This window comes from Nicotiana tabacum, chromosome 18, assembly GCF_000715075.1.
Source record: "Nicotiana tabacum cultivar K326 chromosome 18, ASM71507v2, whole genome shotgun sequence".
Taxonomy (NCBI): domain Eukaryota; kingdom Viridiplantae; phylum Streptophyta; class Magnoliopsida; order Solanales; family Solanaceae; genus Nicotiana; species Nicotiana tabacum.
Window position 1 is genome coordinate 153060307 of NC_134097.1, and position 25587 is coordinate 153085893.

The 25587-nt window shown below is 39.7% G+C and overlaps 1 long non-coding RNA gene across 2 annotated transcripts; it reads left to right on the forward strand.

Moving 5' to 3' along the window:
* The first annotated feature begins 157 nt into the window (after positions 1-157).
* Positions 158-17753, forward strand: LOC107814894 (uncharacterized). Of its 2 annotated transcripts, none has more exons than XR_012702408.1 (4): positions 158-618; positions 5203-5269; positions 8359-8426; positions 17495-17753. It is a non-coding gene; the product is annotated as an uncharacterized LOC107814894 (long non-coding RNA). The 2 variants fall into 2 exon arrangements; XR_001654652.2 differs by lacking the exon at positions 17495-17753 and adding an exon at positions 9438-9658.
* Positions 17754-25587: the final 7834 nt, after the last annotated feature.

Here is a 25587-nt window from a genome sequence, read left to right on the forward strand (position 1 = left end):
ACAAACTATCTAACCACTAACCACATAATTAGTTATAACTAACCTTCAGCTAACTACGCTAGCTCACGTGACTGTCATATGTCACTATTCTCCTTAGTAAAGTCCTTATATATCAAAAAAAATTATTCTTCTTTCCCCTAGTTAAATCGTTCTTCTATGTAATTTATAAATGGTGTATATTTTTTATTTTTTTATGATTTATTTGTGGAAGAGTGGTGAGGGTCGGTAAGAGTTTGCCATTATAAATGCTTGTGCCATTTTGGAATGTCAGCAAGAGAAAAAATGGGTAAATCACATGTGAGAAGGTCTATTTTCCCCAAACCCAGGAAAGATTGAAATAAAATCTCAAAATTCCTTCAGATCTGGTTATATATTTTAGGAGTTCGCGGACTCGTCCTTTATTACATTTTTTGGTGAATTTTGGTTTGTATTGTTTTCTTTTACTAATTACTCACACTACAGCTTGTGCTGATAGGACTCAACTTTTTGGGTCCAAGATCTCTTAGGCCAGTTGCGATACTGAAGATTAGGAATTTCTGGTTGTTCTATGTCATGGCTGAGCTTTAGGGAAGTATAATGATTTAAGTATGAGATACTCTTTTGGGGTTCACAAATCAGGTATGTATATGTTGATCCTTTCCTGAATATCTTTGAGAACTAGATGGAACTAATGATTCGTAAGTGTCATAATTTGGTACAAATAGAGTCATACAATTTGGGTGAAGCTTGAGATTTTTGGTCCTTTCTTTACTATAGTCCTATTGTGTGAATAATCCAATTAATTAGATTTTGATATTCTCTAGTTTGCCCACTATTTTGTTTGGATGATGGTTGCTTTTGCAGTTTGCGTGATAAAATTAATCTCTTTATAGCAAGAATAGGTTGATGCTTGATACCATTTGGGATACTCGTTCTACTATACTGTATTGTTCCTTCTGCGAGTTCGTGGTTCGTGGGACAGGGGAGGGGAGGAAGCAAGTTGTTGGATTTTGCGACTGAAAAATCATATTTGATTTTTCAATAGAAAGGTAAAAGAAAGCTTAGCAAAATTATGAAGTTCTAAAATTTTGCTCTAGCTCCATTTAAGTGAAAACACTACATTAGATTTCTCAGATCATCACTTAAGCATGATATCGATCTAAGAAATGTTAGAGCAATTTACACACTTGCGCTAATGGTTATGAATGGTGACTCTAATTATTTTAACATAATGTAATATAGGCCTGAAGAATAATTTTGATAATTTGAGTAGTAGAATAGAGTAAAACTCTTTCTTTCAAACGTTAAAACTTTAATACCACTGATGGTAGGCAGCAATAGAGCTGAAAGATGGTAGATTCATGTAGGAACTGCCCTTGTTATTGGAGTACTATGGGTATAGGGTAAGTAACATTTCAAATCCTATCCATTTTTCTTTTTCTCTATCTTATGAAATTTTGAAGTTCATTCATTTCATTACATTATTCATTGACTTTTGATTCTTCTTCTGTACTGATGCATTAGACATGCCATAGTTGAAGAATAGTTTAGCTTAGGTTATACACGTTCATGAAATAAAAAATATTTAGATAATTTTAGGAGAAACTGGCAAAGAAGGAGTATAAATTGAAAAAGTCTATATGTGTCTTGTTATCAGAAGATCAATGACCTCGGTAATTGAAAAAACCACAGAATACTTCAGTGGGATGCTTAATATCTTTGTAAGTGAGATACCTTAAATTGTTATGAAGTTCATATTGAATCTTTAATTGAAGATTACTGATCATGTATTTTTATATTGGATCTTTTATAATAATTCTCCCCGCATTCAATGACTTGATCACTTTTGGCGACTCTTTCTTGTTTTATGTTTCTTATTTGACTGTACATCTTAGAAAATTGTTATGTCTTCTGGTTTATTTTGAAATTTGATCATGTTTTGAAGGTTTCTTTTATATAGTTAGCATATTTGGTACTTGTTTATGGCTTAGCTTTAAATACATGATCTCAACATTATATATAGACTGGAGTTTGGATCCATATCATGTTAAGTTTCAGCTTCATGTTTCTTAGTTTTTAATGATCGGTTTATAATGTTTTGCTCATTTTAAATAATTTGTGTCAGTGGTAAAAGAATGTTAGCTTCTACTCTAACATTGTTTGTTTGACATTCTAATTTGTTATTGTTTATAATTTTTACAGCCCCTTTTCCCTTGATGTTTCAAATTTTGAAGACGCATATAATTACACTTGATAGAATCTGACATGTGAGCGGTTAAATTACTAATACTCTTAATTTAGATAAAAATCTTAGCTTTTAACCAATTTTTTAGTTCATCTTTATAGCTTTTTCATATATATTTTATTTTTTTCACGGATTTTGGAGATTTAGTTTACCCGTCAAGATGTAGGTTTTGAGGACTTCATGCAAGTTGACAAGCTGATTAATTTTTTGCAAGGACTATGAAGACTTTTATACTTTTTGTTGTGGATGTTAACTCTTTTGCTAAGAGGGTTTCTGTAAACAATATAGTGAACTATATCATAGTCCAGTGATAGTATATTGAGATGCAAATCTATTTTTTGTACTTCTTCATATATAAAAAAATAATGATAGCATTGATAATTTTGTTGAATCCAATTGATTTCTTGTACTATAAATTGTATAAAATTGTGGTTAATAGGATTGAAAAAGATCATATATTAATTTAGGAACCACAATTTATGTGCTAGTAGAAAATTTACCCTTAAAATCCTTTAAGGACCAGATTTGTTGTCCTTAAAGACCTTTTTGATCCAGGTTAAATGGTCGCCAGTAGTTTGAATATACCAAACCAATGACCAAGCACCATATTTAGGGACCAAAAATACGGTCGCTAACTTCCTTTAAGGACCAGATGTGAGACCTCGTCGTTACTAACTTTTAGCGGCGGAGCCTTTAGCGACGGGTTGCGACCAGCTTTTTCCGGTCGTAAGTGACATTTAGGGACCAGAATTGGACTTTTAAGGACCATATATCTCGTCGCTAGTGGCCATTTTTCTTGTAGTGATGCCCCCACAAAACCCCAATAAATCTATTTATAGTGGACTAAACTCGGGACCAATTTCGGACAAAATACCCTTCCAAGTCAATTATGCGACTACATTTCTGTGCATAACAGACATGTGGTCTGCATTCTAATCGCAGCCATCGCATCTTCAAAACCCTAGTTCCCAGGTATTCGTCGCATTTAGGTTATGCGGTCCGCATTGTTGATTTGCGATCGCATTTGTCACCGCATTTTCCGCCTTCAGCAACTTCTACAGGGAGTTTGCGATCCATTGTGCGGCCCGCAAACCTGTTATACGGTCGCATAATGGACCGCATTTCTTGCACTTGAATTTGGCCAACAAACTGTTGGGCTTTTTGATTCCTTTGGGCACTATGCGGTCCACATTTTCACATCTGTGATCGCATTTTGCTCTTTTCTTGTCCTTTTGCAGCTTTTTGATTTCATTTCCATGTTCTCGGGTCCTTAAACCTCATACAATGCAAAAATATTAAAATTACATAAGTATAAAAGAAAATTGCAGTTAAAATAAGTTAAAATCTAAGCAATTTGTATTAAATGTGCCGAAATTCTCCGACACATTAGTAGATGATTTCAGAAGTGAAAATGTTGTTCTAAGTTTTATGAGCTAGGTTGGATTGTGAAATTTCAGTTGCATTGTGTTATCGGGCCTATATGAGATAGGGTAATGTGGGATAACCCCCGGGTATGTGCATGGTAAGGTTACACAGCGATTTGATGGTTTTCGGCACAACTCTAGGCACGTTCGAGGACAAACGTATGTTTAAGTGGGGGAGGATGTAATGACCCAACTTGTTGTTTTTGAGATTTGCACTTCGCTCGCCAGTTCTCGGGCATGACTAGTCCCGTGTGATGTATTATGACATATGTAAACCGTCGGTTTTGGTTTTCAGAATAATCGGAATGAATTAGGAAGGATAATTCTCAATTTGAAGCTAAAAATTTGAAAGGTTTGACCAAATTTTGACTTATTTGTATATGATCTCAGATTAGAATTTTTATGATTTGATTAGCTCCGTTAAGTGATTTGGGACATAGGAGCGTGGTCGGGATGTATTTTAGAGGTTCGGAGTAGATTTAGGCTTGAATTGGCTGGAATTTAGCGTTTTCCCGTTGGTAGGTGAGATTTTGAAATAGAGGTTGCAATGGAATTTCGGAAGTTGGAGTAGGTCTATCGTGTTATTTGTGATGTGTGTGCAAAATATCAGGTCATTCGGATGAGGTTTGATAGAGTTTTTGATCAATAGCAGAATTTGGAAGTTTTTGGAATCTTAGTCTTGAATCCGATGTCATTTGGTTGATTCGATGTTATTTTATGTGTTTCGGGGAATAGTATAAGTGTGGATAGTGGTATATGGCTTGTTCTGCTTTTGGTTGGGGTCCCAGGGGAGCCTCGGGGTGATATCGGATGGTTGGTGGAGAGTTTGGATTTTTGGAGAGGTTAAAGAATTTTTTTGCTCCTATTGTTTCCGCACCTGCGGATTGGGGAGCGCAGCTGGAATGCCGCAGATGAGTTGTAAGGGCCGCAGGTGCGACCAAGACTGAGGAGGCCAAGAGCCGCAGAAGCGTAGCGCATAGCGCACCTGCGATGGCGCAGGTGCGGGTATTTGACCGCAGGTGCAGTTTTGGGCGGATACATGATTTCCGCATGTGCGACCCATGGACCGCAGGTGAGTGTTTGAGGCCGCAAGTGCGGAATCCCTAGGCCAGAAAGTATATAAACTCTCCTTCGCAATTTTTGAGTTATTCTTCACCATTTTCATGTAGGTTTGAGCTTCACGAAGCTATTTAAGGAGGGATTTCGCAGAGATAAGGTTTTTGGACTCTAAACTCATTTCTATAGTATTATTTTACTGATTAGGCTTGAAATTTATGGAAATTTGTGGTTAAAAATTAAAGAACTAGAGCTTGAAATTGGAGACCTTCGATTAGGGATTTGAGGGGTCATTTGTGGTTGGATTTTGGTATATTTGATATGTACGAACTCGTGAGAGTGTAAGGATTCTAGTTTTGTAATATTTTTTTGGACTTCGAGACGTGGGCCTGGGGGTCGGGTTTGGCCGATTTCGGAATTTTTGATGTAAATTGATTATTTTCGAGTGGACTTCGTTCCCCTAGCATATTTTGATGGTATAAATCTATTTTTGGATAGATTTGGAGCATCCAGATGCCGATTCGAGGGGCAAAGCATCGCGGGCTAGAGTTTGGACCGGATAGAGGTAAGTAATAATTGTAAATATTTGTCATGAGGGTATGAAACCCCGGATTTCACATCGTCGTGCTACTTTAAGGTGACGCACACGCTAGATGACGAGTGTGGGTCGTACACTGTTGGGGATCGTGACTTAGTCCATCCCGTATGATTTTTAAGTCGCATTTTTTATTGAAAACAGTTTGATATCATTCTGTTTTGGAAATTATTACAATGTTTTGGGCTGAATGCCATATTTAGGCTTCGTGCCAACTGCTATTACTCCCTCTTGTCTTCCTTAGACTGTATTTAGTATATTTTTAGACTCTTTGTTGTATTCAGACCTTAGTAGATGCTCGTGACTTGTGACACCCGATATCGGGCTTGTGTATTTATTCTGCACTATTCATGTAGACTTACATTATGAGATATCTGATTAATTAATGGCTTAAAAATGATTGTCATTGATTAAATGGTTAATTCAGAAGTTGTGTCGGCTGGCCTAGTTTCACGAAGGGTTCCACCACGAACAAGTTGGTTTTAGGGTCGTGACAGGATCGGAACCTCGAAAGAACTTCACTCGACTCTCCCTCTAAGAATACTCCATCACTCTTCTTTCACTTGAACTACATGTGACCCGATTCCCCTATAACCCGGGATATATAGGCCGCCTAAAACCAAGGCTCGGTCACAGCCCCTTCTTTTCTCTTCTTTTCTTTTTCAAATAATAGTGAGGTCAAAAATCAGTTACCTTGTTCATTTTCTTTGCCTGAAAATTCTTTATGTTTCCAAGCAAATAGGGGCATGCTGTGAACAACTAATTTTTTAGCACACCCAAATTATATATTATTTTAGTGAAAATATTTTTTTTAGATCTAATCTTAATATTTTAAATTTTTATCTTACTCTTAATAGGTTTTATTTGAAAAAAAAATTAAATTTAAAACTACAAAATATATTCACATTCTTAGAGTATAAGATTTGTTCCTATGTTTAAATAGAAGAAAATGTACTATATATATATTTAGTTTCTTCTAATTTTAATTGTAAGTTATAGTAGTATTTTTTTTAGTATAATTTAAACTATAGTGTAAATATTTAGTTTTCTATATATATGATATTTATATCTCAAAATAATAGTTAATATTTTTAGCTATGTAATTTGCTATATATATATATATGTGTGTGTGTGTGTGTGTGTGTGTGTGTGTGTGGATATATGTATATCTATATTATTATAAAGCACGAATATTTTTTGCTAAATATTGGATGACTAAAATATCCTTATAACATTGCTCGACTTTAATACCCAAATATTTGTATAATTTAAGGTTATAATTGTAAATTACTCAAGAGTGAAATTCTTTACTGATTTAAACTATACCTATGACGATCCTATAAAATTTTGATATTAGGTATAATTCTCTATGGACTTAATGGTTTTGGACTGCTCATCGCCGACACATCAAATTAACCTTAATATACACGGTTGTACAAGATCGAGGAATTTTGTTATTCATTCACTTGGTAATAGAAGTTTTGTTGTTTGAGAATGGTAAGGAAATACTAAGTTTTAATTTAATTAGAATAGGCTCTCCATATATGCAAATCCTCATTAAATTAAAGAGAACATGAATGCTAAGAAGTCTAAAGAAATCAACACCTTTTGTTCCATATAATTATATATCACAAAAGTTATTAGTTATTTCAACCTTCTGTAACGGCGCAACTAGTCGTTTCATGAGTTACCGCTCCGTTTCCTCCATTTTTGCTTCTTATCACATTGTTCAGTTGTATTATGTATTATCGGATTGGTTAGCTCGGGTTCGGAGAGGTTTTGGTAAGGTTTGAGACATTTAGTCTCTCTTGAGTACGCTTAGGTTGGAAAAGTTAACTAGATATTGACTTATGGGAAAAAGGGCTCAGATGTGAATTCTGATGGTTCGGATAGCTTCAGGAGAGGATTTGGGATTTTGGAGCGTGATCGGAATGTGTTTTGGAGGTCTGGAGTAGATTTAGGCTTGAATTGGTGAAATTGGAATTTTGGCGTTTTCCGGTTGATCGGTGAGATTTTGATATAGGGGTCAGAATAGAATTTCGGGAGTTGTAGTAGGTCCATTGTGTCATTTAAGATATGTGTGCAAAATTTTAGGTCATTCAGACGTGGTTTGATAGACTTTTTGATCAAAAGCGGAATTTGGAAATTTTTGGAATTCTTAGGCTTGAATCCGATGCGATTTGGTTGTTTTGATGTTGCTTGAGGTGTTTTGAAGATTGGTATAAGTTTGGATGGTGGTATATGACTTGTTTGTGCTTTTGGTCGAGGTCCCGGAGGCCTCGGGGTGATTTCGGATGGTTGACGAAAGATTTCTAGTTGGGTTTTGGCAGCCGAAGTATATTCCTATTACTGTCATAACCGTACCTGCGGCTAGAGGACCGCAGGTGCGGACTCATAGAAGTGGAGATGGAGCGATGCGGCCAAGATGGGATAAGCTGGAACCGCAGAAGCAGCTAAGGGAGCACACCTGCAGTAGCGCATGTGCGAGAATATGATCGCAAATGCGGAAATGGACCTTTAAGTGAAAACCGCAAATGCGGTGGGTTGGACCGCAAAAGCGGTCAGAAGCGGAAATAGGGCCGCAGGTGTGAAATCCCTGGGTCAGAAAGTATATAAACCCTCCTTCGCGATTTTTAGTCTTTCTTCACCGTATTTAAATCGATTTTGGAGCTTTTTGGGGGATTTTGGAGAAGGAATTAGAGGGAACTTCATTGAGGTAAGATTTTTTATCATAAAACTCGTTTCTATGGTGTTATTTCATTGATTAAGCTTGAAATATTTTTTAAATTTGTGGGTAAATATTGAAGAAACTAGGGCTTGAGATTGGAGACCTTTGAATGAGGGTTTGAGGGGCCATTCGGTCGGATTTTGGTACTTTTAATATGGATGAACTCGTGGGATGATAAGGAGTTTATTGATATAATTTTTATCGAATTCTGAAACGTGGACCGGGGGGACGGGTTTTGGTTAATTTCGGGATTCGTATTGTAATTTGATTACTTTCAAGTGGGATTTGTTCCCTTAGCATATTTTAATGATTATGTACTGATTTTTGTTAGATTTGGAGCATCCGGAGGATAATTCGAGAGGCAGAGGAATCGCGGGCTAGAGTTTGGACCGGATAGAGGTGAGTAATGATTGTAAATGTTGTCCTGAGGGTATGAAACCCCGAATTTCACACGCTGTGCTATTTCGAGGTGATGCACACGCTAGATGACGCGTGTGGGGTCATGGGTATTATGACTTAGTCAGTCCTGAATGACTATTTTACTGTGTATTTAATTGAAATTTATTTGCTATCATCATGTTCCGGTTGAATGCCATATTCGGGCTTCGTACCAACTATTTTGGACCCTTAGGGAATTTTTACTACTACTCTTCACTATTTTAACTTAATATTTGTATTCAGTCATGCTATATTTTACTGTTTTCATAACTCAACCATGTTTACTTTGTTTTGACATTTTAATTGATATTTTGGGCTAAGCATCATATTTTACTATGCCTGAGTGACTTTTAGATATTTCTGACTGAGTAGGGCCAAGAGCCTATGTTATGAGGTTAATATGGGATCAGACTCTGTGCCACAACGATATTGTGCTGATTCATGACTATGAGGCCGAGGGCCTGAATTGTACGCCACAAAGTGGCTTGATAAGAGGCCAAGAGCCTGTTGATTATGCCACGAGTTGGCTTGTTATTGTGCTTGTGCCGTAAGGGGCCCCTTTCGGAGTCTGTACACCCCAGTGAGTGCGGGTACCCATTGTGAGATTTGTTATAGCCTGAGGGGTTAATGTTATTCTATGCTATTGCCCGAGGGGCTGATACGAGTGATTGTGACATAACCCGAGGGGCTAATTCTGTTGGTACTTTGCCCGAGGGACTGGTTTTTATGTGTTTATCTTTTCTCACTACTTTTCATTCACTTGTTTAACTATTAAAAGATGTTTTAAAGAAGTTTATACTGAACTAAAGTGTTTTTACAAGTTTTCACTATCTTATTACATTGTATTGGTTTTACACTACCTCTTTGTAGCATTTTGCTGTGTTTTACGTGTTTTCTTATCGCTCATCTGCCTTTACTTTTATTACTCACTGAGTTAGCACACTCACGCTACTCCGTGCACCCTATGTGTAGATTCAGGAGCGTCAGGTCCCGCTAGCTAGGGCTGATTGCTTTCAGCAAGCTGTTCGAAGTTCACTAGGTAGCTGCTCGGCGTTCTCGCCACAGTGATTCTCCCTCTTATCTTACTTTCCATTGTATTAGTTTTGTATTAGATTGCATAGTCTCTTTCATACTCTTAGATAGATGTTTAGATACTCATGACTGGTGACACCCCGATGTTGGGCTGTGTCTATTTCCGCACTAGTTCTATTTCACTGTATTTTGCGGTTTATAACTTATTAATGAATTAAATTAAATTATTATAACTGTTTAAATGGATTGGGGGTTTGTGTTGGCTGGCCTTGTTTCATGATAGGCTCCATCACAATTGGGTCCAGATTTAGGGTCGTGATAAGTTGGTATCAGAGCCTAGGTTATATAGGTCTCACGGGTCATAAGCAGGTTTAGTAGAATCTCGCGAATCGGTATGGAGACGTCTATATTTATCCTAGGGAGGTTGTAGAACCTTTAGAAAAACTTCATATTCTTGAAATTCTTGTCGTGCGAATCTATTGATCCAAGCACTAAACTTCTGTTATTCTATTCTCTCACAGGTGGTGAGGACACGAGCGACCGGTCAGGACGGACAACCAACAGCACCACCAGCTGTGGCCACTAGGGACCGAGGACGCACTCGAGGTCGTGGTAGGGACAGAGGTGTAGCCCGCAGAGCAGCTAGGGCAGCACCTGCAGATCCACCAGCCGCCCCAATTCATGATCAGGTCCAAGATGTGGACGCTCCAATAGCACCAGCTCAGGAACCAACTATGTCCATTGTGATTCCGGGTCTTCAGGAGGCCCTGGCTCAAAATTCTATCAGTATACACTGGCCTAGCTCAGGCGGTCTCAGTTACTATAGCTGCAACTACTTCTCAGGCCGGGAGAGGCACTCAGACTCCCCCTGCTCGCACACCTGAGCAGGTCATGCAGGGACTTCAGACACCGGTAGCACCTCCAGCCCAGCTGGTTATAGTTGTTTAGAACTATGTAGCTCCTACTATTCTAGAGGACGAGAAGCGTAGGTTGGAGAGGTTTGGTAGATTTAGCCTCCGGCGTTCAGTGGTGCAGAAGGCGACGATGCCTAGGGTTTCTTGGAGAAGTGTTAGAGGTTTCTTCGTACAGCAGGTATTTTGGTGACCAGCGGGGTTGCTTTCACTACTTTTCAGTTTTCCGGAGCTGCCTTCACTTTGTGGGAGGCTTATGAGAGGCGTAGGCCTATTGGTGCAGCACCCCTTACCTGGCAGCAGTTCTTCGTTCTCTTTTTGGAGAAATATGTGCCACAGTCTCGCAGAGAGGAATTATGCAGGCAGTTCGAGTGGTTGCGTCAGGGAGAGATGACTGTGACGTAGTATGAGATGAGGTTCTCGGAGTTATCTCGTCATGCTATTTGGTTGGTTCCTACAGAGAGAGAGACAGGATTAGGAGGTTCATTGATGGCCACACGTATCAGCTTCGGATTCTTATGACCAAGGAGAAGGTGTCTGGTGCTACTTTTGAGGAGGCTGTTGGCATTGCTCGCGAGATTAAGTCAGTTCGTCGCCGGGAGCGAAATGAGAGGGAGGCCTCGGGGATCTGGTAGCTATTGTGGTGCTCCTTCGTGAGGTCAGTTTCAACATGGCAGAGGTCGTCCATTCAGGCATGCTCAGCCAGATCGCTCAGGTTATCGTGGGGCATCATCAGGTCATGGTTCTCATAGTTCTCATTAGGGCCAGCCATCACTCAGTGCCCTTCCAGCCTTGAGTTCGTCACGTGCCCCGTCAGTTTAGGGATCTTCTATGCCAGGTGCATTTGCTAGTCATTCTGGTACTAGGGGTTCCTTTCAGTCCCCGTCTCCGGTACCAGTGAGTTGCTATGAGTGTGGAGAGTTGGGACATATGTGGAGGTCGTGTCCTCATCGTCTTGGGGGTTCATCATAGCAGAGGGGTTAGCCATCGACTTCAGCGCCAGTTACTTTACCACCGCCCACCCAGCCAGCTAGTGGTGGAGGTTAGTCAACTAGGGGTCTCCCTAGAGGGGGGGTCTATTAGGTGGTGGTGATGCCCATTTCTATGCCCTCCCAGCTAGACCCGATGTTATTGCTTCAGACGCTGTGATCATAAGTATTGTCTCATCCTGCCACAGAGATGCCTCTGTATTATTTAATCCCGGTTTCACTTATTCTTATGTGTCATCATACTTTGTTCGTTATTTGGATACACCCCATGTGTCTCTTATTTCATCTTTTCGTGTATCTACTCCATTGGACGATACTGTTGTTGTAGACCATGTGTACCGATCATGTGTGGTGACTATTGGGGGTATGGAGACCCGAGTGGATATTTTGTTATTATGCATGGTAGACTTTGATGTTATAATGGGCATGGATTGGCTATCTCCGTGTCGCGCTATTTTGGACTGTCATGCTAAGACAGTGACATTAGTTATACCGGGTGTGCCACGGATTGAGTGGCGAGGTTTGACTGATTATGTTCCTAGTAGGGTAATTTCATTCTTGAATGCCGAGCGTATGGTTGGGAAGGGTTGTCTTTCATATTTAGCCTTTGTGAGAGATGTCGGTGGAGAGACTCCCAGTATTGATTTTGTTCCTGTTGTGAGGAATTTTCCTGATGTGTTTCCTATAGACCTGTTAGGCATGCCACCGGACATGGATATTGATTTTGATATTGATCTGGTGCCGTGCACTCAGCCCATTTATATTCCACTGTATCGTATGGCACTAGCGGAGTTGAAGGAATTGAAGGAGCAGCTTCAGGAACTCCTTGATAAGGGGTTTATTCGGCCTAGTGTGTTGCCTTGGGGTGCGCATGTTTTATTTGTGAAGAAGAAGGATGGCTCGATAAGGATATGCATTGATTACAGGCATTTGAACAAAGTAACAATCAATAACAAGTATCCTTTGTCTCGTATCGATGATTTGTTTGACTAGCTTTAGGGAGCGAGAGTGTTCTCCAAGATCGATCTCCGTTCAAGTTATCACCAGTTGAAGATCATGGACTCAAATATTCTTAAGATAGCTTTCAGGACCCAATATGGTCATTATGAGTTCTTGGTAATATCTTTTTGGGCTGACCAATGCCCCAATACCATTCATGCATTTGATGAACATCGTGTTTCGGCCTTATCTCGACTCTTTTGTCATAGTTTACATTGATGATATTCTGGTGTACTCGTGTAGTTAGGAGGCGCACGCGGGGCATTTAAGAGTTGTGTTGTAGAGATTGAGGGAGGAGAAGCTTTATGAAAAGTTCTCCAAGTGTGAGTTTTAGCTCAGTTCAGTGGCTTTATCGGGGCACGTGGTGTCCAATGAGGGGATTTAGGTTAATCCAAAGAAGATAGAGGCAATTCAGAGTTGGCCCAGACCATCCTCAACCATAGAGATTCGCAACTTCCTTGGTTTGGCGGGTTATTACCACCGGTTTGTTCAGGGATTCTTGTCTATCGCATCTCCCTTTACCAATTTGACTCAAAAGGGTGCTCCATTCAGGTGGTCGGATGAGTGTGAGGAGAGCTTTCAAAAGCTCAAGACTGTCATGACCACAGCTCTAATGTTAGTTTTGCCATCAGCTTTAGGTTTATATACCGTGTATTGTGATGCTTCAAGAGTTAGTATTGAGTGTGTATTGATGTAGGAGGGTAGAGTTATTACTTATGCTTCTCGTCAGTTGAAGCCCCATGAGAAGAACTACCTTGTTCATGATTTGGAGTTGGCTGCCATTGTTCACGCGTTGAAAATTTGGAGGCCTTATTTGTATGGTGTCTCTGGTGAGGTGTTTACCGATTATCGTAGCCTCCAGTACTTGTTCAAACAGAAGAATCTCAATTTGAGGCAGTAGAGATGGTTGGAGCTGCTAAAGGATTATGATATTACTATGTTGTACCATTCGGGAAAGGCCAATGTAGTGGCCAATGCATTGAGTAGGAAGGCGGTGAGAGTGGGGAGTTTGGTATATATTCCAGTTAGGGAGAGACCTCTTGCAGTTAATGTTCAGGCCTTGGCCAATCGATTCGTAAGGTTAGATATTTCGGAGCCCAGTCAGGTATTGGCTTGTGTGATTTCTCGGTCTTCCTTATTTGATGGCATCAGAGAGCGCCGGTATGATGTTCCTCATTTGCTTGTCCTTAAGGACAGAGTTCATCACGATGATGCCAGAGATGTGACCATTGGTGATGATAGGGTGTTGAGGATGTAGGGCCGGATATGTGTGCCCAATGTAGATGGGCTTCGGGAGATGATTCTAGAGGAGGCCCATAGCTTGCAGTAGTCCATTCATCCGGGTGTCGTGAAGATGTATCAGGCTCTAAGAAAGCATTATTGGTGGAGAAGAATGAAAAAGGACATTGTGGCATTATAGCACGGTGTCTCAATTGTCAGCAGGTGAAATATGAGAATCAGAGACTGGGTGGCTTGCTTCAGTAGATGGATATTCTAGAGTGGAAGTGGGAGCGGATCACCATGGACTTTGTAGTTGGGCTCCCATAGACTTTGAAGAAATTCGATGATATTTGAGTGATTGTTGATCGGTTGACCAAGTCTGTGCACTTCATTCTTGTGTGTACTACCTATTCTTCAGAGTGATTGGCAGAGATCTATATCCGAGAGATTGTTCATTTGCATGGCGTCCCAGTTTCCATCATTTCAGATAGGGGCACTCAGTTTACTTCACAGTTTTGGAGGTCTGTGCAGCGAGAGTTGGGTACTAAGGTTGAGTTGAGCACAACTTTTCACCCTCAGACGGACGGGCAGTTCGAGCGCACTATTCAGATATTGGAGGACATGTTGCATGCTTTTGCCATTGATTTTGAAGGGTCATGGGATCAGTTCCTATCGCTCACAGAGTTTGCTTATAACAACTGTTACCAGTCGAGTATTTAGATGGCTCCATATGAGGCTTTGTAGATCTCCAGTTGGTTGGTTTGAGCCGGGTAAGGCTAGGCTATTGGGTACAGACTTAGTGCAGGATGCTTTAGACTAGGTGAATGTGATTCAAGATAGGCTTCGTACAGTGCAGTCGAGACAAAAGAGTTATGCGGACAGGAAGGTTTGGGATGTGTTCTACATGGTTGGTAAGAAGGTTCTGTTGAAGGTTTCACCCATGAAAGGTGTTACGAGATTTGGGAAGAAAGGTAAATTGAGTCCTCGGCTCATTGGGCCTTTTGAGGTACTTCGTAGGATTGGAGAGGTGGCTTATGAGCTTGCTTTGCCACCCAGCTTGTCGAGTGTGCCTCTGGTATTTCAGGTTTCTATGCTTCAGAAGTATATTGGCAATCCGTCTCATGTTTTGGATTTCAGCACAGTTCAGTTAGATGATGATTTGACTTATGATGTGGAGCCAGTAGCTATTTTGGAGCGTCAGGTCCGAAAGTTGAGGTCAAAGGATATAGCTTCAGCGAAAGTGCAATGGAGAGGTCGGCACATGGAAGAGGCTACCTGGGAGATTGAGCGGGAGATGCGGAGTAGATATCCTCACCTATTTGAGGCTTCAGGTATGTTTCTTGACTCGTTCAAGGACGAACGTTTGTTTAAGAGGGGGAGGATATAACGACCCAGCCGGTCGTTTCATGAGTTACTGCTCCATTTCCCCCATTTCTGCTTCTTATCACATTGTTCAGCTGTATTATGTATTATTGGGTTGGTTAGCTCGAGTTCGGAGAGGTTTTGGTAAGGTTTGAGAAGCTTAGTCTCTTTTTAGTAAGCTTAAGTTGAAAAAGTCAATTGGATGTTGACTTATGTGAAAAAGGGCTCGGATGTGAATTTCGATGGTTCGGATAGCTTCAGGAGATGATTTGGGATTTTGAAGTGTGATCGGAATGTATCTTGGAGGTCCGGAGTAGATTTAGGCTTGAATTGGCGAAATTGGAATTTTGGCGTTTTCTGGTTGATAGGTGAGATTTTGATATAGGGGTCGGAATGGAATTTCAGGAGTTGTTGTAGGTCTGTTGTGTCATATGGGATGTGCGTGCAAAATTCCAGGTCATTCGAATATGGTTTGATAGACTTTTTGATCAAAAGCGTAATTTGGGAAGTTTTTGGAATTCTTAGGCTTGAATCCGATGTGATTTGGTTGTTTCGATGTTGTTTGAGGTGTTTTGAAGATTGGTATAAGTTTGGATGGTGGTATATGACTTGTTCGTGCTTTTGGTTGAGGTCCCGGGGGCCTCGGAGTGATTTCGAATGGTTGACGGAACATTTTGAGTTGGGTTTTGGCAGCTGAAGAATTCCTAATGCTGTCATAACCGCACCTGCAACTAGGGGACCGCAGGTGCGGACTCACAAAAGCGGAGATGGATCCGCAGATGCAGCCAAGAGGGGATCATCTGGAACCGCAGAAGCAGATAAGGGAGCGCACCTGTGGTAGCGCGGGTGCGAGAAAGTGATCGCAGATGCGGAAATGGACTTTTAAGTAAAAACCACAGATGCGGTGGGTTGGACCGCAGAAGCGGTACCACAGAAGTGGAAATAGGACCGCATATATGGAATCCCTGGGTCAGAAAGTATATAAACCCTCCTTCACGATTTTTAGCCTTTCTTCACCATTTTTAAATCGATTTTGGAGCTTTTGGGGGGGATTTTGGAGAAGGAATCAGAGGGAACTTCATTAAGGTAAGATTTTTTATCTGAAAACTCGTTCCTATGGTGTTATTTCATTGATTATGCTTGAAATTTATGAAAATTTGTGGGTAAATATTGAAGAAACTTGGGCTTGAGATTGGATACCTTTGAATAAGGGTTTGAGGGGTCATTTGTAGTCGAATTTTGGTACTTTTGATATGGATGAACTCATGGGAGGATAAGGAGTTTATTGATGTAAATTTTATCGGATTCCAAGACAGGGGCCCGGGGGTCAGGTTTGGTTAATTTCGGGTTACGTGTTGTAATTTGATTACTTTTGAGTGGACTTTGTTCCCTTAGTATATTTTAATGGTTATGTATCGATTTTGGTTAGATTTGGAGCATCCGGAGGCCGGTTCGAGAGGCAAAGACATCGCGGGCTAGAGTTTGGACCGGATAGAGGTGAGTAATGATTGTAAATGTTGTCCTGAGGGTATGAAATCTCGGATTTCACATCGTTGTGCTATTTCGAGGTGACGCACACGCTAGATGACGAGTGTAGGGTCGTGCACTATTAGGGATTGTTACTTAGTCCGTCCTGAATGACTGTTTTACTGCGTATTTGATTGAAAACTATTTGCTATCATCATGTTTCGGGCTAAATGCCATATTTGGGCCTCGTGCCAACTGTCTTGGACCCTTAGGGGATTTTTACTACTACTCCTCACTGTTTTGACTTAATATTTGTACTCAGTCATGCTATATTCTACTGTTTTCATAACTTAGCCATATTTAGTCTGTTATGACATTTTAATTGATATTTTGGGCTAAGCATCATATTTTACTGTCTCCGAGTGGCTTTAAGAGATTTCTAACTGAATAGGGCCGAGGGCCTGTGTTGTGAGGTAAATATGGGACTGGGTTGCGCGTCGCATCGATATTGTGCCGATTCATGATTATGAGGTCGGGGGCCTGAGTTGTACGCCACAAGGAGGCTTGATATGAGGCCGAGAGCATGTTTATTATGCCAGGAGACGGCTTGTTATTGTTCTTGGGTCTTAAGGGGCCCCTCCCTGAGTCTGTATACCCCTAGTGAGTGCAGGTACCCAGTATGAGATGTGTTATAGCCCGAGGGGCTGATGTTGTTCCATGCTATTGCCCGAGGGGCTGATACAAGTGATTGTGAGACAGCCCGAAGGGCTTATTCTGTTGGTACTTTGCCCGAGGGGCTGGTTTTATGTGTTTATCTGTTCTTACTGCTTTTCATTCAGTCGTTTAACTGTTAAAAGATGTTTTAAAGAAGCTTATACTGAACTAAGGATTTTTACAAGTTTTCACTATTTTATTGCATTTTATTGGTTTTACACTGCCTCTTTGTAGCATTTTGCTGTGTTTTACATGTTTTCTTATCGCTCAGTTGCCTTTACTTTTATTACTCACTGAGTTGGCATACTCACATTACTCCTGTACCTGTGTACAGATTCAGGAACCTCGGATTCCGCTAGCGAGGGCTGATTGCTTCCAACAGACTGTTCAGAGTTCACTAGGTAGTTGTTCGACGTTCGCATCCCAGTGCTTCTCCCTCTTATCTTACTTTCCATTGTATTAGTTCTTTATTAGACTGTGTTGTCTATTTCATACTCTTAGACAGATGTTTTGATGCTCATGACTGGTGACACCCCGATGTCGGGCTGTGTTTATTTCCGCACTTGTTCTATTTCACTGTATTTTTGGGTTTATCACTTATTATCGACTTAATTTGAATTATTATAACTGTATAAATGGATTGGGGGTTTTTGCCCGGCTGGCCTTATTTCACGATAGGCGTCATCATGACCGGGTCCGAATTTATGGTCGTGACAAGGATTATGTATTTGCAGATTTACATAGATACAGAGATGATTGCATCCTCGTTGGTGAGCATGCATGTTGTTCCTGTGAGCACGTAATTTTTTCCCTATAGGAATTACTCCCATAAACTCTAAGAAAATAATTTTTTTCCCATTATTTGCAATTTTATAAGATTTTGTGAGAATTTGCGTTAATTGTTTGCATTTCTGTGCATGTTTGATTCTATTTAAAAATCATGAAAATGCGAAAAATACCATGCATTGCATTCAAGATTTATTTTTATATTTTAGGGTTAATTAGTAAATTAGTTGTTTTATTAAAAAATAAAAATTACAAAAATTGGCTTACTTTTGCATTTTTAACCTTTTAATTTTAGATTAGTAATTTCTTCGTTTAATCTAGGAGTAATTAATTTTGTGAATATTATAGTAAATAATTGGCTTAATTTGTAAATTATTTTAATTTCAGAGTTTAATTTTTGTTTTAATTAATTGAAAAGGGAAAGAAAATAAGTGAAGCAAAAAAAACAAAGAAAACAAAAGAGAATGAAAATTAGAAAAGGGCTATTACGGCCAAATATAAAGCCCAATCCCAAATCCCTGCCCCAACCCGTTCCAAGCCCAAACCTCGTTCTCCCCAACCCAGTCCAAGCCTGCCTCACACCCCAAAGCGACGCCGTTTTAAGACGTTTCAATCCCAACCGTTGATCTTTGATGATCTAACGGCTGGGAACTCATTTCTCCCCTCCCTTATATATGTCGGAGAGACCCCCATACCCCCCACACCCAATCCCCCAAACAAGCTTCTTCACTTTCCCATCTCTCTGAACTCAAACCCTAGACCTAGGCACCCCAATATCTCAAACCCTTCACCGGTCGGCGGCGTGGCCCAAAAGACCCCAAATCCCTACCACACAATCACCACCCACCCCTGATTCCTAATCCACCACTATAGCTCCCAAAATTCCCACCAAATCCGAACAGGTTTAGATCTAAAAAAAAGAAAAAATCATCCAATTCTTCAAGTTTCCAAGAACGATTAAGCCTGAAACTTGTATTGATCATTTGTTCTCAATGAGAACATGCGATTAATACCAATTTTGGTTCAAATTGGAGAATGTCGGAGGCCTGTTCAAGCCAACAGTCCATCTACTTATTTTAGGTATCTCTGTTCATTTCTTATCCTTTCTTTGTTTTCTTCTCTTCCCCGTTCTTTCCATTTTTTGTTTCTTTTTCTCTTTGACCGGTTAAAATAATTCGAATAGCAATAATTTTTTAGTAATTCTGGACAATTTTGTTAAACAGATTAGAATTAATTTTGTCCTTTTTCCTTTGTTTGTCTGTTTGTCTTTATTTTCTAGATTTTGAGTTAATATTCAAAGATGATCAAGTAGTCTATTTTTTATGCTATCGATTAGGTTTTTAGTTTGGTATGGGTTAGAATTTGAAGCTTCAAATGCTCATGTGGTTTGGTTTAAGTTCAGCCTTGGGTTTTTGGGTCATCTCTGACCCGGTTCAAAGAAGCTCAGTCAGTTTGGTTTGGGGTCTTGAGTTAATTTAACCCATGGGTGATTTCCTGAAGGTAAATATAGGGGTATCAAGGAATATTTTGGTTATTTTAACTTGAGGGAATCTTGCCTAACTAATTAAGAAGTTTCCAGGAAGGTGGGATTGGGGTAGTTTGATAAATAGGTTTTAATTTCAGGGTCTGAAATGAAAAAAGAAAATTGGGGGAGGGGTAAATGGTACATTTTTAAAATCAATTCTTCTGCCCTAAGGTATATTTATATAAAGCTTGCTTCCTTCATTGTCAAGCCAGAGATCAGAATTAAAAAAAGAGCTTGTAAACGGCTGAAAAAAATAACAAGTACCATTTTTTCTGCACCTAGAACATTGAAATACATAGAGTTTCAATATTAGAAAAAATACAAAAAACTCGAGCATTGTTCCATTGCAGCTGGGTTTTCACATTTTGGGATTTTTAGAAGCTTAAACACACTACTATTTTTTGGGCTCAAGCATGGTTGTAGCTGGTTGATAGTTGCTTGTTTACTATTGTCTAAAGTGCTGTTGATATTTCGATTTCCTTGCTGAAGTTCTGTTGGTTTTTTCTTGTTGTTCCGGGTATATTCATGATCATGAAGTGATAGAATGGACTTGTAAATTATTGATTTGGACTGCGATTCTTATTCATTTGGCTAAATGCATTTTTCTAGTGTTCATTACACTGCTTCGGCTTTGTTTAAATTACTGTCAATGCTGGACTTAGTATAGATGGGTGATTTAAACATTTTGATTGTTTTAGCTTATTAATGAGTGTTTAACAATTTGTTACACTTAGTAGCTGTAATTATTTAGGATTGTTTCTTTCAAAGGTTTGTTTGGATGAAAGTTCAGCTCTTGTATTGTAAGTATGATGATATATGTGGATATAATGTTGATCTTCGAGTGAATTGCAGAAGTTGATCTCTTGTTGTGATTAATAGCATGTTTATTGGAATCATTGTGACATTAATAAGTAGTTTCATAATCTAGAATCATGTTGTTAGAATGGATAGTAACCGTGATTCAAAAGGCTTTCAATGGTCATGCATTACAAGTTTAGGATTATTGTTTAAGGCTGGATTGGTTTTGCGATGGGCTCAATTTGGAACCCAATAATCTTTAGCATTAGTTTTTTTTCTTCTTAATGCTTTGTTAATTCAACAATAAAAAACTTTTCATGAGGAATTAGGCTCAAAGTGCAAATGGAATTTGATTGTTGAGTTTTGTCCATCATGCTCATAATCTGATTGAAATGAGTTTTCTATTAAGAATTTGTGTACAAAAACAACTGGGCTGCGTAAATGGCTCATGTCTCCTGTTAATCCGCCCGCATTTCTGGGCTTCATTTCGAGCGCAAATTCCCTCTCAAGACCTCATCGTTTCTGGGCTTAATGCAAGCCTGGAATCTGCCCCAAACTTTTAATTATTTAAGTACGTTGCCCGTGCTGGTTTGGTGAATAACTTTTAGATTGAATTTCAATTTAGACCCAAATATCTTTAGACGGTTTTGGTTAATGTATGATGTCATAAGGAAAAGGTTTGAGGTATGTCGTATTAATTAAATCACTTATGGCCCTCATTAATTTTCTAACTTAGATATTAAAAAATGAACTTCGTAGTTTACTTTAGGTGCGTTAATTATATAATTATCACGGTCATAAATCCGGGTGTACATTTCATGTGACCCGTCTTCTAATTTCCAACAAGGTTAAATAGAATGTGTCATGAACCGTGGGTGCATTTTATGTAGCGTGGATTATGATGTGTTTTAAATAACCTTGAAATTTTCTGAAATATTAAAAGCGGTGATAAAGTTAAAAAAGCACATAGGTTTAAAAGTATTTTAAAATCAAATAAATAGCCAATAATAATAGTTGAGAGACCGTGCTAGAACCACGAAACCCGGGAATGCCTAACACCTTCTCCCGGGTTAACAGAATTCCTTACCCGAATTTCTGTGTTCGCGGACTATAAAACAGAGTCAATCTTTCCTTGATTCGGGATTTAAAACAGGTGACTTGGGACACCATAAATTATCCCAAGTGGTGACTCTGATTTAATATAAATAATCTCATTTTGATTGTCACTTTAATTGAAAAAACTCCCTTATACCCTCTCGGTGGTAGGAAAAAGGAGGTGTGACAGCTCTGGCGACTCTGCTGGGGATAAGAACCCAGAACTTCTGGTTCAGGATTCAGAATTCGAGCTTAGAATATCTGTTATAATTGCCTTTATTTATTATCTGATTTTTTTACATGTTTGAACCTAATGTGCTAAATGCCGCTTTTCTTTTACAGCTTTGATATTGTTGAATAGTATATAAATTGTTACAAAACCCTCTTCTCTCTGAGTCTTCTAAATCATCTGAGAAGTGTGCACTTCGTGTGACTTCTTTTCTATTAGAGTCATATCCCAATTTTAGAACGAGGTTCGGACAAGTTGCAAAGCCGATGAAGCTTCTGTATTCCCGGTACGCTGCCCCCCTCTCCCCGGCTCGAGCTGTCCACTCGGGTAAGCCATGTCTAGAATAAATAAACCCAGGATTTTTAACCTAGTATAACATAGTCTCATGTCGGATCCCTAGTAGGAACGCTTGTTTGCATCATGTGCATTTTAACTTTGGGGACTGAACACAGGTGTTGGGTCCGTCTAGGACAGGTGCACCAAAAATCAAAAGACCATCCTGATGCATTTTACTTTCTACTTGCGCATTTATTTGACTCGGATTGCATGTTGACCGGTTTTTAGAATAGGGAAACTTTGAGAAAAAACAAATTAAGGTGATAGAGAGGAAATTACTCGCCGGTGAAAAAACCTGTTGTACAAAATACCCCAAAACTCTGTCAAGATTTTCAAAACAAATTTTTTTTTCAAATGTTCATGTTTTCTGTTGCGTCAAAATTGGCCAAACTACACATGTTTGATTCTCATTGGATATGGGATACATAGGCAACCCTCATCGGGTCCAATTCTTTTTTTTTTTGCAAAAATAACCCAAAAAATATGATGTGTCGTTATTTTGTCATAAGTATATTAGGTGACGCCGTTCTTGTCCAAAATAGCCAAATTGCCTCAAAAGGACACCGAAAGGCTATTTCTGCAAGAATAGCCACCTAGGATCCTTTTTCAAATCTTGGTTGATTAACAAACACAACCCTAAAATGTTCTTCCTTGAGGTGCTGAAGGGCTGTATATGCAAAAGTGTTTTTGTTTTAAATTTTGTGAAAATTGGTGTATTGCTCTTGAGTCAAAGTAAATCATAGTCTTTTAATCAATCACTTTAAATAAATGTGCATGATCAGCATGATTGAAAATGAACTTTTTACAGTCCTCGAGAAAATCCCGTTAGAACTCCACATGTGGTGGAGTGATTTAGGGGAAGTCAGTAGAGAAACTATGATTAAAGCTCTATTCGGTCTTGTTGGTCTCCTGAAGATTAAGCCGAGGAAGGATATTATTGTGGCTTTGATACCCTTCTGGGACCCAGTGCATAATATGTTCTATTTTACTGATTTTGATCTAACCCCTACGCTTGAAGAAGTAGCGGGCTACGCTGGTTTTAGTGGGAATCTCCGAAATCAATAACCGGTGGCACCTAGAACAGTGACTCCTCATAAGTTTTTGGACCTTCTAAGCATTAGTCGGGAAGTTCAAGATGGAAATTTGGCTAAAGGATTCAGCACATTCTACTTCTTGTACTGACATTACAGGAATCCCAGCAGTTTTGAGATGCCAGACACCAGTCTTACTCATTTGGGGAACAAAGATAAGTGGGAAGCTCGGCGGGGACTGACTTTTATAGTGGCATTCCTGGGTGTTTTGATTTACCCAAGAAATTATGGAAACATAGAATTGGGGCTTGTGGGGATAGCCGACTTCATGACTAAAAAGGCAAATGGCACTATTGTACTGATGATCTTGACGGAGATTTACCGAGCTCTAACTGTTTACCGAGAAGGAGGAAAGGTTTTTGAGGGGTGCAATATGCTTCTACAACTCTGGATAGAGGAACACCTTTGCCACCGTCTGGGGTACATGAATTGCGGTATGACTGGTCTTAAATGCATCAAAAAACATGAAAGCCGGGTGGAGGGATATGATTTTTCGGATGGTACAGAAGCATGGTTTGCACATTTGAGCTCCCTGACCACAGACAAAATTGAGTGGACATTCGGGTGGCTCCCGGTCAATAAAGTCATTTACATGTCAGGCGAAGTATGTTTTCTTCTATTAATGGGTCTCCGGAGAATTCAACCTTATGCCCCGCACAGAGTTCTACGCCATCTAGGCAGGTACCAAACTATTCCGCATGATGAGGACTTGAGTCGGTAGGTCATCGAACTGGGGCAAAAAGCTGCTTTCCCAGAAGAAAAGGGTGCGTCGAATTTGGTATCATTGCAGGTTCTTAGAGACAAAGACACTGGTACGGGACCTGTCCGGAGGCGAGTTGGAGCCTAGTTACACAACTTGGTACGGTAAAAGGTCTCAAGTCCATCAAGAGCCCGAACGGCCCACCAAAAGGCCCCATGTCCAACAATTCATTGATGGAGCGCAGGAGTAATGGGTTTGGTTGGCAAAAGAGACAAGCTACAGGGCCACAATAAGCAAATTGGAGGGAAAAATCTAGGATCTTAAATTTGACAAAAGTGTACAGGCCGCTGCTGATGAAGGGGAGAAGAAGAAATTGGCTCTAGAAAACAAGGCCATTCGAGCGCAGATCCAAAAGATGAAAATAGTTGTCGAGAATCAGGAAAGGAGCCGAAAGGATGTAAGACTCATAAGTGGCCTTAGGGGGAAAATAGCCAAGTGTGAGGATGATTTGGAAAAATCTGAGGGTAATCTGGCGAGAGCCCGGTCACAGCTGACAAAGAACGCAGAGGGACAGACGGAGTTTGTACGGCAGTTGAAAAAGAAATATGAGGGAACAATCACAAATTTGGAGAAAAGGCTAACTACCCTCAACAATGAGATGGCCAAACAAGCTAAGAACTTTAAAGCAGAAAGGGAACATTGATACGCATTAATGTCCCAGCTAGAGGAATATATGCAACAGTTGCAGGGTCAAAACCATCATGATGCCCAGGTGCTAGAAGCTAGGTCTCACCAAATAGGGCGTTTGCTCCAAGAAAAGGTTATCATCAAGGAGAGGGTTAGAGCAATTGCTGACTACATCGTCATGAAGTGCCATGAATCTGAAGACAAGACTAGAACCACATTCTTTGTCGCGGTAATGACGTTTTTTCGCCAAATAATAAGTGAACTGGAGCGTCTTCAAGTCGATCTTGCGCATAGGCCCATTACAAGACCGACCGATGTCCCACGGGCCCCTGGAGCAATTGAGGCACTTATGTATTCATGATTTTCATTCGAGTCTGTATTTTCACCTTTCGTCCAAAGTCTATTAGTCCTTTTTCAAGTCTGTATTTTCATTTTTCTGTTGGAGTCTGTTAGTTCCCCTTTCCGAGTCTGTTAGTTTTTATGATTAAAATCTGTAGAAGAAGTCGTTGTAATCGAGATATTTTGTTTTTTATTTTTATGAAAATTTAAAAACCCCAAAAAATGTTTGTTTTGTTTATTTTTTATCTTACACTTATTCCCAGAACTACGCTTGGTCTAATTCATGCGGCGTCATGATACATAGGCAATCCCTATAGGATTCTATCATAACCGTGAAATGAAAAGAATAAAAACGATAAAGAGAAAAAAAGAAAAGAAGAAAAAAGAAGAGAGGGAGAGAGAGAGAGAGAAAACAAGAAAACTGTGGAAAGAAATAATGGCAAAACAAAAGAGAAAAAAATGAGAGAATAAAAAACAAAGGGAGACAAGTAAAGAAAGGCAGGAATGAAAAAGACAGAAGTTGCAAAATGGAAATTAGGGAAAGCCGGGATGATGCAAGCAGCCGGTCAAATGCATAATAGAAATGGTTAACTACTTAGGTGCATTGCATCCCCAACGCGTGGTTGCCTATCTGTTAAGCTCTAATCGCTAATGAGTTTTCTTTTTTTCATCAAGTACAGGCAGGTGGTTAGTTTGTTTGGCATTCTGGCAACTCACCTATACAATACCAAGTCCAAAGACAAGTTAATCATGGTTGGCCAAGAACTGGATGCAAGTGTTATAGATCCATCAAGGGAGGGGGAAAAGTTTGATGTTAATCTGAAAGAGGAGCTACATAAGT